Consider the following 12,688-nt stretch of genomic DNA (forward strand, 5'->3'; position numbering starts at 1 on the left):
ACACAATTTTTTTTTATCACTATATTCTAGTAAAAATGCCAAAGGTTAAAATGTTTTCTAAGACTCTGCCACCCAATTTGAATGAATAAATACTCTAGCCTATTAAAAAAAAACCAATTGAAAGAATTATGTTGGTTTGCTACAACCTAAAGTTGAGATTCAATATAAAACCAATTCAATTGAAAGAATTATGTTTGTTTACTGCAACATATCGTATTATTTCTTTCATAAAAGCTTCACAATTTGGAATAATTTTACATAATTGATATGTCCACAAGTGAATGGTAGTGAATGTCTTAGTGAATGGAACAATAATTGAGAAATATTATTGGGAAAATTAGAGAAGCTAAGAATTAGTTGGTTGGATATGAGTGTTGGACTAAAGTATTTGGTTTTTAAAAAAAAAAAATGGTATAATATCTAGTGGCGGACATAATTTGCATTGTCTTTAAAATATAAGAAGGGCTCATTCCAACACTTCTACCTTGAATGACCAAACCCCAAATAGTTATGTAGCCTTGTTGATTTGAGCATTGTCTTGCATTCCAATTACAAAGCACATTTTCTTCTTCATTTTCAGGAGAGATATCTTGCTTCAATTATCTTGGGAATGCAAAGGAGGAAAGACACAAAATAACACAAAATAATTCACACGCACAATAACATGAGTTGTGACTCTTCTATTGATGACACAAACTTGATGATTATAATGAACCCGTTGAGGGGTATTTAAACTTTTTTCTACTAGTGACTCACCCAAAATAACTTAACATGTAACCACACACTAAATTTGACTTTACCTAAAACATCACGTAACTCAACTTGACTCAGTTAACTGACTCTCTAATTTTACATAACTCTCCATACGGGAGTAATAAGCTATCTTTAACACTCCCCCTTAATTATGACCACTAAACTGAGACATGACTCATGCCAACTCAAACATGCCTACTGGTCTATGTCTCAGCTAGGCTTACAACACCTAAGTTTATTCTATGGAACTCAAACACATCTTTTGCTAATGGCTTGATAAATATATCAGCCAATTGATCACTCAATTTACAAGGCTTCAAGTAGACTACTCCATTGTTCACAACTTCTCTAATGAACTGATGTATTGTATCAATATGTGATCCAAAATGGATTCATTTTTACCTCTAGATCAAAAGTCTTCAAATGCAGATGAAAGTAGGCTCAAGAAAAAGTACTCGTTAATACGAAGCCAATGGTGCAAACCGCACATAAATCTGAGTCTGGATGAAGAAATTAGAGCCAATTAAAGATTTAGGTCAAAAAGTCAATGCCTATGCTAGTAGGACACATGGAAACCCAGGAATGAGTCACAGGTTCTGGATGATGTCAGCAGAGAAGGAATGGCGTATGTGTGATTGGTTCATACCACAGTCGTTGGATCATCCGATCAAAGGAAATCAATGCATATCACGTCGAGACATGTGAGCGCGTTATCTTTGAAAACGAATGCGATGAGGATATTCAAAAGAAGTTAAACTTTTTTGAGTTCTGGTAGGGAAGCGGTAAACGGTTTCTCACGTGCCTCAAAGGTTGGAAATGGTTTTTTCAGAAATCTACGTGATTCCACTCAGCATTCGACACGTAGCAGCCCGAAACAACTTTTCTCGCGTGCTTTTGGAGAATTAACTGACGTGCTAGTTGGATCGTGAGATTGCGCGGCAGCCGTCGAATGAAGAAGGATAGATCAACGGTGCAGATCGTTCGGATTAGTTGACGAGTGGGACGTGATAGTTGTTGGATCGTAGGGTATCAGGATCTACGCCGGGAAAAGGCTGGATGGTCGAGGTCAACTCCACGCTCGTCGGTTCTTTGGTTTATCCTCTGTTTTTAGTGTAATCGTGTTATTCCGCGTTTATTGCAGTTTGTAACTAAACATGGTATATTAATACCATATCACTGAAAAAGTTGACAAAGTGAGGTTTGAGTCGTTCCAAGGGCTCTCGAGGTCATAGTGGCCAAGTACAGTCGAGTGTATACTCGTTTTGACTCAAAAACTCGAGCTGAACACAGTGGTGAGATCCATTTTCGTGTTTGAGACTTTGTTTCTGAGCTCACACCTGTAACAACAATTTGAAGACATAATAGAGAGGTCAGCACTAGAAGCGAAAGGACTAGGAGACGTAGCCAGGAAGTCTGGTGAACTCCTTTATTAAATTTGGTTGTGTTGATGGTTTGAATGTGTTTTCTAATTGTTTAAATGTTTATGTTATTCGCAATATTTTCGATCCTTTGCACTAAGTGACACAGGCAACTTCGCACATAGTCTATAATACCTTTTTCTTTAACAGATCAATATGCTTTCTCTTTTGATAAATTCAACACATTATTCTTGGATAGTGTAATCGTTGAGGTTTTGTCACAATATATTGTTGTTGATCCTTGTTGTTTCTGCTTGAGTCCATTCAATACTCTTCTTAACCACACTACTTAGCATGATGTTGTTGTCGTTGCTACATATTATGCTTTTGCTGATGATAGTGTCACAATAGGTTGCTTCTTAGATGCTCATGAAATCACACTTGAACCAAGATGGAACACATAACCAAAAGTGATCTTCCTATCATCTAAACTGCCTAGAAAATCACTATCTGTAAATCCAATCAAATCCTTCTTCTATGTGCTTGGATACATTATGCCACAATTTGTAGTTCTTGCTATGTATCTCAAAATTCATTTTCCTGCTCACCAATGTGAGTCTTTTGAATTCTCCATAAATCTAGAAATCAAACTAACTCCCTGCATAGTATTTGGTCTTGTAGCTGTGATATACAAGAGGTTGCTAACCATTATTTTAAATAGAATTGGATTAACATATGATCCTCCATCATTCTTGCTTAAATTTGTACATATAGCAACTCGTGTAAGGGCAAGTTTACAATTTTCCATCCTAAATCTTTTCAACAAATATTTGGCATATTTATTATGATAAATAAAAAATCCTTTTTTTTTTAGATTTCTCAACTTCTATGCCAAGAAAATATTTCATAAGACCAAGATCTGTCATCTCAAATTCTTTCTTCATGGCTGCTTTAAATTCATCTAACTCAAGATCACTAGTATAAATCATGTCATTAACATATAACAAACAATCAAAATATGTCCATGCTCATTTACCTTTGTGTACAAGGTAGGCTCAATGTTGCTTCTGCAAAATCCATTCTTGATCATGTAGTTGTCAATTATGTTATACCAAGCTCTTGGTGCTTGCTTGAGTCCATAGAGCACTTTCTTCAACCTGTAAACTTTATCTTCTTGTCCTTCAACTTCATATCCTAGAGGTTGTTGCACATAAATTTCTTCTTCTAGAATTCCATTCAAGAAGGTTGATTTCGCATCCATCTGATATACTTTCCACTTGTTCTGAGTTGTTGTGGCTAGAACTACACTCACAATATCCAATCTGGCAAAACAAAATGGCAAAAAACATTTAATAACTATTTGTTCATGGTAGACCAAAAAAATTGGATCAAAATGCTCTCACTTCAAAATTTATGAATGGAAAATGTTATACAAAATCTCATGTTTATTAAGGGAAAATGCGAAAACAAATTCACTATTACACTTCTACATAGAATTATTTTGTTATAAAGTTTTAGACTCACTCCTTTTAAATCCCAACCATCACAAAAACAGAAAACATGCAAACAAAGTTGCAGTGACTTTAAAAAGCCAAAAATCCATCTTTTTCTATGATAAGTTCTTCCAAGTAGTGAAAATGATTAAAAACTATGAGAGAAATCACAAGCATGCATGATGGTATTTGTACTTATGCATTCATACGCAAAACTTTTAATGTTTTAATACCTCACGGGGCTTGCACACTCCCGACACAACAAAATTGCACAAATATCCCGATTTCTTCGAAATGTAAGTTTTTTTACCAAATTGTCGCAAATTTTGCACTAAGAATGTGTGAATTTTGCACCCACCTTGTGCACTTTTAATTCCTTAACAGTGCAACGATTTTGCAACGCAATTTAAAAAAAAAAATATCGGCCTTCTTCACTTGGCCCTCTTCTCACTGGCTCTACAGGCAACCACGAACCTTGTGATCCTTCCTCAACTCGGATACCAATTTTTTGGAAAGGAAGAGGAGGAAAGGCACAAAATAATACAAAATAATTCACACCCATAATAATGCAAGTTGTGTCTCTTCTATTGATCACACAAACTTGATGATTGCAATGAACCCATTGAGGGGTATTTAAACTTTTTCTGACTAGCGACTCGCCCAAAATAACTTAACATTTAACCACACACTAAATTTGACTTTACCCAAAATATCACTTAACTCAACTTGACTCAGTTAACTGACTCACAAATTTTAGATAACTCTCCATGTGGGAGTAATTAGCTATCTTTAACAAACTTTTGTACAAGCATCACCGTATCAAGATATATATCTCTCAAAGAATTTTTTTATCTTAAACCAACTATCAACCTTTCTAAACATATCCACGTTGTCCCTTTGTTTCTTCGAGCTTTTTGAAGAAGATTTTTTGTCAAATAGATAGTGCAAAAATATTTTTTGTCAAATACATGGTGCAAAAGTGGAGTTTCATGAATATGCTTGACAATCTGCTCAACTAGCTAATAAAACAAAGCACAAATGTGAGAATTTCACTAGTCGGATAAATATACAAAAGGATATCTTCCCATTTTTCACTAGAGAATTTGAAGACCATTAATTTGTGGGATATATATTTCGCATTTCCCACCATCGCAACGGTCACCTGCACAGTACATCTATAGAACAAATGACTAGCTGAGTTTGATAATTTACTAAGGATGACATTTGACCAATACCAAATAAATCCAAGCTAAGTGATTAACATGCTCTGCCACATGTAATTTTAAGCCATCAATGCAATTATAGCCAACTCCATTGTTGAATTTCTCCTAAATATCACAACAAATTCACCTAGTGGTGTTGAAATTCAAATTCATTATGCGGACAGGAAATTAGAAGGAATACACCTCAGATTGGGAACAAGAGTTTTATCACAAAGAAAAACAATCCAAATTAAAAATTCAACTCCTCACCAAATTCCTTATGCAAGACCCACTTCTCAATGCGTGCAATGTAAAGATTCACTTGTGAAAGAGTACATAATGAAAATTCAACTCGATGCAGGGATCGACCAATTTGAAATTAAAATCAATTTTGGGAGGGAAAGGAAATGTTGTTGCATGTGTTATAACACGAATGGTTTCACCATGCCACTGACGTTGGCTCTCACCCACCCACTAGACAATTAATTTCTCCATCACCTAAAAGGAAGGAATTTTCGGATTACCTAGACTACTTCATTGTAAAAAGGTCAGTTAAATGAGAATAGTGTGATTACCAAAATATCAACGATAGGTGTGACTTTCTGTAGCAATGCCACATCATGGCAAATATTAACGGTCATGCACTAAGCCAATGATTGGCTTAGTGCATGACCTTTATGAATTGTCATTTGGAATAGTCTACACAAACAACAAATTTTCCCCAGAAAAAATTCCAGCCCGGCCACAGAGTCTGCCAACATCAATGAGAGAAAATGAAGAACCCATTGCACGAAAATGAAAATGGTTGCTCATAACGAGCGTCATCCCGCATCCTTCACACCCTTTACAGACAGATAGTAGGGCAGTAACCGTTCAGCGTTCCTTCATTCCCTTCCCGGTACCGTCCCGTTAACAACTCAAAATGACGGGAAGAAGGGGTGTCAAGGCCGCCATCGACGGAGTCACTCACTCATTCCGATGGGTGAGGGTGCGTAAGCACACTCGACTGTCAAGGAGAGGGGCTCGACTGATAAGGAGAGGTCCGGCAGGGTGAGGTAACGAACGCTCGACTAAAAGGAGAGGGCTCAACCAACGCCCCCCACTAATTGCAGAATGGAGAACTAGCCACCAGTTGGAGAACGGAGAATGAGCATCTAGTAGTGCAAGGAGAACGAGTTGCAAATGCAAGCGATTTTGAATTTTTTCATGTTTCATGAGCTTGTAGCAACTGGGTGGTGAGTAAGGCTCACTTTCCAGCTACCCACTCTATTAACTAGAAGTGGTGGAATAGCCTGGATAGTCCCTGTCATATGGAACAAGCAATCGAGTCGAATTTTTTTCCATTTACAAGCAAATTCACCATTGCATAGGCTACTCCATTATTATTAATAATAAATACACATGAGACAGAGTTTACAGAAGTGTAAACACATTACCTGTGGTTTCGAGGACGTTTGACCAAAGAAACTCGTGAGTTCTCTTTTCCGAGATGTTTCATCAAAGATGAAGTTGAAGATGGTTGGGATTTCTTGGATTTATTAGATGCAGGAATTGGAATCGAATTTGGATTCAACTAAATTCATGCACTGAAGTGGTGGAAACTTGGACAGTTACCATGAATTTACTTTAATTAAAATTTTCAAGTGGATTTTTAAGAAATCATATCTAACTCTGAAATCAATGGGAGAAATTCATTTGTGCATCTTACTATAATATGAATATGGTTAAATCTTCATCCACCTCATTTTTTCACATAAAATCCCTCTCATCCACCCATTTCCTTTCAAAACAAAATTATAATTATGAATAATAAAATAATAATTATAAAAACCTATTCAATTTTTTTCTAACAAAATAATAATTATAAGCAACCTCAATTAGAAAATCTATAGCTAACAGAAAGAAAAAGTTGTCACTAATAGCAAGAATGGAGAAGATTCAAGTGATAACCATAAACAAGAAGCGACGCTAGTAGTTGGTGATGACAAAGTAGTGCCTTACATACAGAGATACACAAGTCCATCAACAAAAACATAAAAAATACTGACACATCCTATTCGACGGCAAAGATGAAGAAACCCCATCTTATTGTTAGTGAGCAGTAAGCTAATCTGAGAACCCTCTGGAAAAGGTCATCACAAAATACATTCTTTGTAAGGTGAATATATAACTAATGAAATGGTGAAAACAAAGCCCCTCCCTATACAGTGGTACCATGTCATCACAAAATATATTCATCATATGTTGAATATATACCATATGAAATTGTGACAACATAACCCTTCCATGTGCGGTGCGACCAGGTCATACCAAAATATATCCATTGTATGTTGAATACTTTATGAAATTGTGACAACAAAACCCTTCCTGTGCAGTGGTAATATGAATTTCTGTGACCTCTTTTGTAGTGTTCCCCTAAACGACTCCACAATGAGTTTGGAGTGACCAAAAACCTTCATCCCATGCAGCTTCCTATCCAACGAAATCCCTAAAAGATAAATAGATTTTAACTCAACCTTATTAATTACCATCCAATGTTACATTGGAAAGTGAACTATTGAAATTCAGAAAGGACACACACTAAACTCTGCAACAACTACGATAACCCTCGTGCAGAAAACAACTATGAACTCCTGAACTTACTTTCAAGGGAAGTTTTCAAATTGACATCCTACCATTGGATTGCATCCCACCAATCCGTCTCGCCTCTTATTTCCTCCAATTATTTTAACTTATATCTTCCTAATGGAAATGTATTTATTTTCTCATATTTCTAACTGTGAAAGACTTGAGCATGGGTAATGTTCCCTCTCCCAACCCTCCACTTGAACTTGAACTTGCTGCTCCCCGTAGACACTCAAATGAGTTTAAGTTCTGAAGAGTCAACTTCTCCATCATTGTAAAACAACCTCACCTTCCAAGCTCATTTTCCTTCAACATATCACAATCTTCTATCGACAACCCTCTCAAACCTGACAATTCAAGCAAATCCACGAGTAGCTCTTTCAACTGCTTACAACTCTTGAGTATAAGGTATGTGCGCTTTCAGAATTCTCTAACCCAACTCGGCAGTAGTTCCAAATCTCAATGACATAAGCTGAAAAATTCTAGATGATCTTTCATTTACTTCATATCCCATGGAAGATTATCTTGATTAGCATGATTGAAATCGAGCCATAGATTTTTCATCTTCGACCAATTTCCAATAACCCCCACCTTGACCAATGATTTTACTTCTACAGCAAAATCGCGTGAGATTTGAAGATCCTTTAAACAAGCATAGCTTATGTCTACACTTATGTCGAGCGCATTCTCGAAATCCAATGGAATGCTCATTTTCATCCTCAATCTTTCTACTAAAACCAATTTCGAAATTCCACACAGAAGAAGGTTCAACTTTTTGCATTCCCATATATCAAGGGACCTTAGTGATTTTATTTGGGAAAGAAGAATGTGGAGAAAATATTGTTCTTCTCAATATTATCAACAGGTAAATGAGATTGCATAGGAGACATCAACAATAAATGACTGCGATGAGACTGAACTACAACTCAACTGAACTAGATTGAATACTAATTGACTTGACACTTGGATGGATAGTTATGACACCTAGCAGGTGGTTGGAATTAATTTCTTTGATAGAAAAAAAATTTGAGAGAGCAATTACACACAACACAAATCACACGTCTATATTTTTATTAATCACAATAGTTATATATGTTAGACACACACATGGTGGAGACAAAATAGGAAAGATAAACATGAGATTGCATTTCTTATTCACGATGATACATATTTATAATACATAGGAGTGACCCTTGGTTTCATATTCCAAGTGATCCCTTGGACTCCGTTTGGTTGTTCAGCTTCCACACCAACACTTAGAGGATTAGGTGTCCAACATTCCCCCCCTTAATCCAAAGGGTTATGTATGAGTCCAGGAAGAGAGTTGTAATGAAAAATGTGCAAAAAATGCATGGCAGCACTAGGCTGAATGTGCTCTCTGAAATGTTGGTATAAGGGAGGTGGTTTAAGGATGACCACCAACACTGGAACGCTTAGTGCAGTTCCCAGAACTCTTCCAAGTCTGGCATGAAGCTCAGGTCTTCTGCTAGAGGAAGTGCTCTTGATGTTTTGAAGAGGGAAACCTTCAACCATGAAAGGGAGGTCTCACCCCACATAAAAGGGAGAACCTCAACCTGAAAAGGGAGGTCTCAACCTGTGATGGTTTAAGGATTACCAACAACTCTGGAATGCTTAATACAATTCCTGGAACTCTTCCAAAATTCGTAAGAAGCTGAAGTCTTCTGCTAGAGGAAGTGTCTCCAATTCTTTGAAGAGGCATCACTGACTGAAGGCATGTTCAAGAGAATCTTTGTCTCTGGTTACAACTCTGAATATGGTATAGCAGGTTGTGGCTAAGGCTCGCTTGATGTGGCTTTGAAGCTTTTAGATGGCCATCATTTCCTCCCTGTCAGATACAAGGTGAGATGATGGAGAAAACTCAACTGCAAGACTATTCAATACTCTAGAACAAGTTTAGACATATGACTGAAATATTTTCTTGGCTGTTGATGCCCATTGCCAAGAAGTGATCCATCCAAGATGAATCTTTGTTCTTGTAGGAGGTTTGTTTCTGAAGCATTTGTTTGAAGAATGATTGGTTTTATGACAGTGCTTACATGGATGAAGATCAAAATAGTGATCTTTCAGATGGCCAACTCGGTCACAGTGTTTGCATTTCACAATTTGTTGTTGTTGTTGTGGAAGAGGAGCAAAATCTGGAACAACTGAAGGTGAACTGTCATGAAGGAATCCAACACTCTGAAATTGAATGGGTTTTGAGTAATCTGGAATATGAAAGGAAACCTCGTTATCATATCCAAGACTTATTCTCTGCTTGTTGTGGACAAACCTTTCCCAAGGTCTGATGACCGACTTGGGAAGTGCAAAATGAATTTATGCATCTGAATGTACAATGACTGCTTCATTTGGTACTAGATCAACATTATTGATTTGCTGCTGATGGGAGTTTGTCTCAATGTTATTGATTTGACCACTTGCTAGTTGTTGATGGATGTTATGATGCTTATGTTGTTGTAACTCATCTTGTTGAAGCTGAGATTCAAGCTGCAAAAAATCAATCTTCTCTTGTGTATGTTGCAAGAAAGTTTGAATGTCAAAAAGAGTTTCCTTGCTATTGTTGATTGTGCTTTCAGTAGTTGATGTAATTAGAGTTCTTAATAACTCTAATAAATTTCCAATTTGAGTCATTTTTAAACTTTAATAGGTCAAATCAATTCATCAACAATAATATAACATAAATAAAACTTAGTTCACAACCTTCAATGTTTCAAACTAGCACAAAGAGCAATGCCAAACTTTTACAATACTAATGCAGAGAATACACCTGGTAATTTATCCCAATGGACAAAGATTGAATGGGCTGATCTGGGGTTGTTTGAACCCAACTTGGCACTCCAAACAAGCTGCTACAGGAACTGTGAGAGGTTTGTCCTCGGATTAAGATGGATCTATGCACATCAATGTGTCAGACAACAAGAACTAGTAAAGAGGTGTCTTGTAGCATGACACCAGTTTTACATTTTTATTGACATGTCCCCACAACATTACAACGATAGGAACTGGTAAAAAAATGCTTTAACGTTTTATACTGATTCACACATCCATGCTTGTGGTCATTATAGCAGCATTACATAACTCTCATGCTATAATCTTTGGACTCCTCTACAAATATACAAGTACTAAATTATCAAAAAATCTACCATATAATCCTTAAATCAGCTATCTCTACATGATGGCTGTATTATACCAAACCACGGGGGCTTAACTCAATGAACCTTAGACCTATCACGTGCGTTCGTAGCATATTAAACAATACCCCTAATTTGACTACATATTGGAAAATACCCCTAACAATCACATTATTTAACCCCCTTCCAATACAAACCCAATACACCTTCCCAATTTAAAAAACCCCTACTTCCACTAGATATTGTGGGTATCCATTTTTTCATTAACATTTTTTATACCCCTTTACATTTTTTCATTGACTTTGAGCTCCATTTTTTATACCTACCAATATAAAAGCCCTTTACCCCCTATATATCTCCCAATATATTATGCCATTTTTTCCTCAATATATATCCCCCAATATGAACCCACGTGGTATGGTATTGCTCCCCCAGTGAATCACCTGTGTACCAAACAACATATGTCTTTAACCAATTCCTATGAGAGAAATCAACCCCTTATTGTGCACGCTAAAGCATGTGTCATAAGCTAGCTTCAATTCATTTGAATGTTCTTAAAATAGTTTTCCTTGTTGTGAATAAGAGCCTTTCAGTCTCCAATCCCATTGGATCTCCCTCTTCAATGACAATAGACACTATGGAAACTGCGTAGAGGATCTTCAACTATCCCTAATCAATCTTGAACAGCAGGATTATTTTACCAGTAATATATAATTTAAGTCGATGCATTCAAGGCGCACTGAGGATGCGAGGCACACTGATTGATCGTTATGGCTTTTGCCAAAATGATATCATCTCCGTAGCCACTTCACACTTTTAACAAATGTCATAGACGTGTACAGACATCCATGGTTGGTGAACGTCAATTTAGAGAAATTTTGTTCAGAATTTCATTTTCAAAGATCATTTTAAGAGTTTCAGAAATCCTTACCTCTGAAATCTATTTAATCTCCTTCTGAAAACCCACATTGCAGTACAATTATCTTTATATTCTTCATCGTAATAGAGTAACTTGTTCTTTTACAATGGTGGGAAGGCCTTTAATTTATGTTTTCTTCCTGGTCTTGGAGCTCATAATGGGCCTCAATGTGTTGGCGTAGACACCATCGGCTTCCACAGGCTGTAAGAATTCAATTAACAACCTTTCTCTATGCTCTGGCTTTCTTAAAAGACTGACAGACTCACCCAGTGCGCAGCTGGAGGAATTTGGGTTGGAGCTCCAACTAGCGCGGACGTTCCTGTTAACCCTCCCATCGCTGCTCCTCTAGATTCGAGTCCTGCGGGTGCTCTTCCATCTCCTGGACCTTCTCCAACTGTAAATCCACTGACAACAAGCATGGGCGTTCCTCTTGCAGAGTCACCTTCTGCACCTTTAGCCGGTTTGAATCCTGGAAATCCAGGTTCTAATCCTGGAATGCCAGTGGCCTATGCAGCTAGAATATTTCAGCTAAGAACTCGGGCATAAATCCGATGGGGAGACCATACAGTGGTTTTTGCAACAGGTGGAGCCATCGATCATAGCGGGCATAGGGAGTCCAAGAGACATACAGATATGTGCACTCACTCACTCATAGGTTCCGTAAAGATGACGAAGGGCTCTAGAGGAACCTCCCATTAAAATAACACCTTCGGCGTAACCAGTTTGATGAAATAGGTCTCTGGGGAACTCTATATTTTTTACCCAATCAATGGCAATTGGGGCGACATTTGCACAAGTGGGAAAATTGGTGTATTAAAATGGTAGTCTCGCACCCGAAACAATATGCAGACAGATTGAAGTGAGGGAGGACGATGAAGCATATATCTATATAGCGAGTGCACACATTGCTTTTTCATAAACTTTGATGTTATCATTTCAATTGAACAGCCTCATGCCTCATGCGCTGGCTATTCCTGGAGCATAAAGATTGCAGTTGTAATGGCAATAAAATCAGAGATGAGGGGTGAAGTTACAAAGCTCCTTTCAGGGAGGAGGAGCGACGCAAATGGAGCCGATACACACGGATCATCTACAGGTTAATGAATGGCAGTGTGGACTTTTTTTGGAAAATATTTATTTCAGAGATGTTGCCTGAATGTTGGTGCGCATCCTGGGAAATCCAACAGTC

Source organism: Pinus tabuliformis, chromosome 9, assembly GCF_031772625.1.
Source record: "Pinus tabuliformis cultivar Carrire ecotype Pingquan chromosome 9, CPIR1, whole genome shotgun sequence".
NCBI lineage: Eukaryota > Viridiplantae > Streptophyta > Pinopsida > Pinales > Pinaceae > Pinus > Pinus tabuliformis.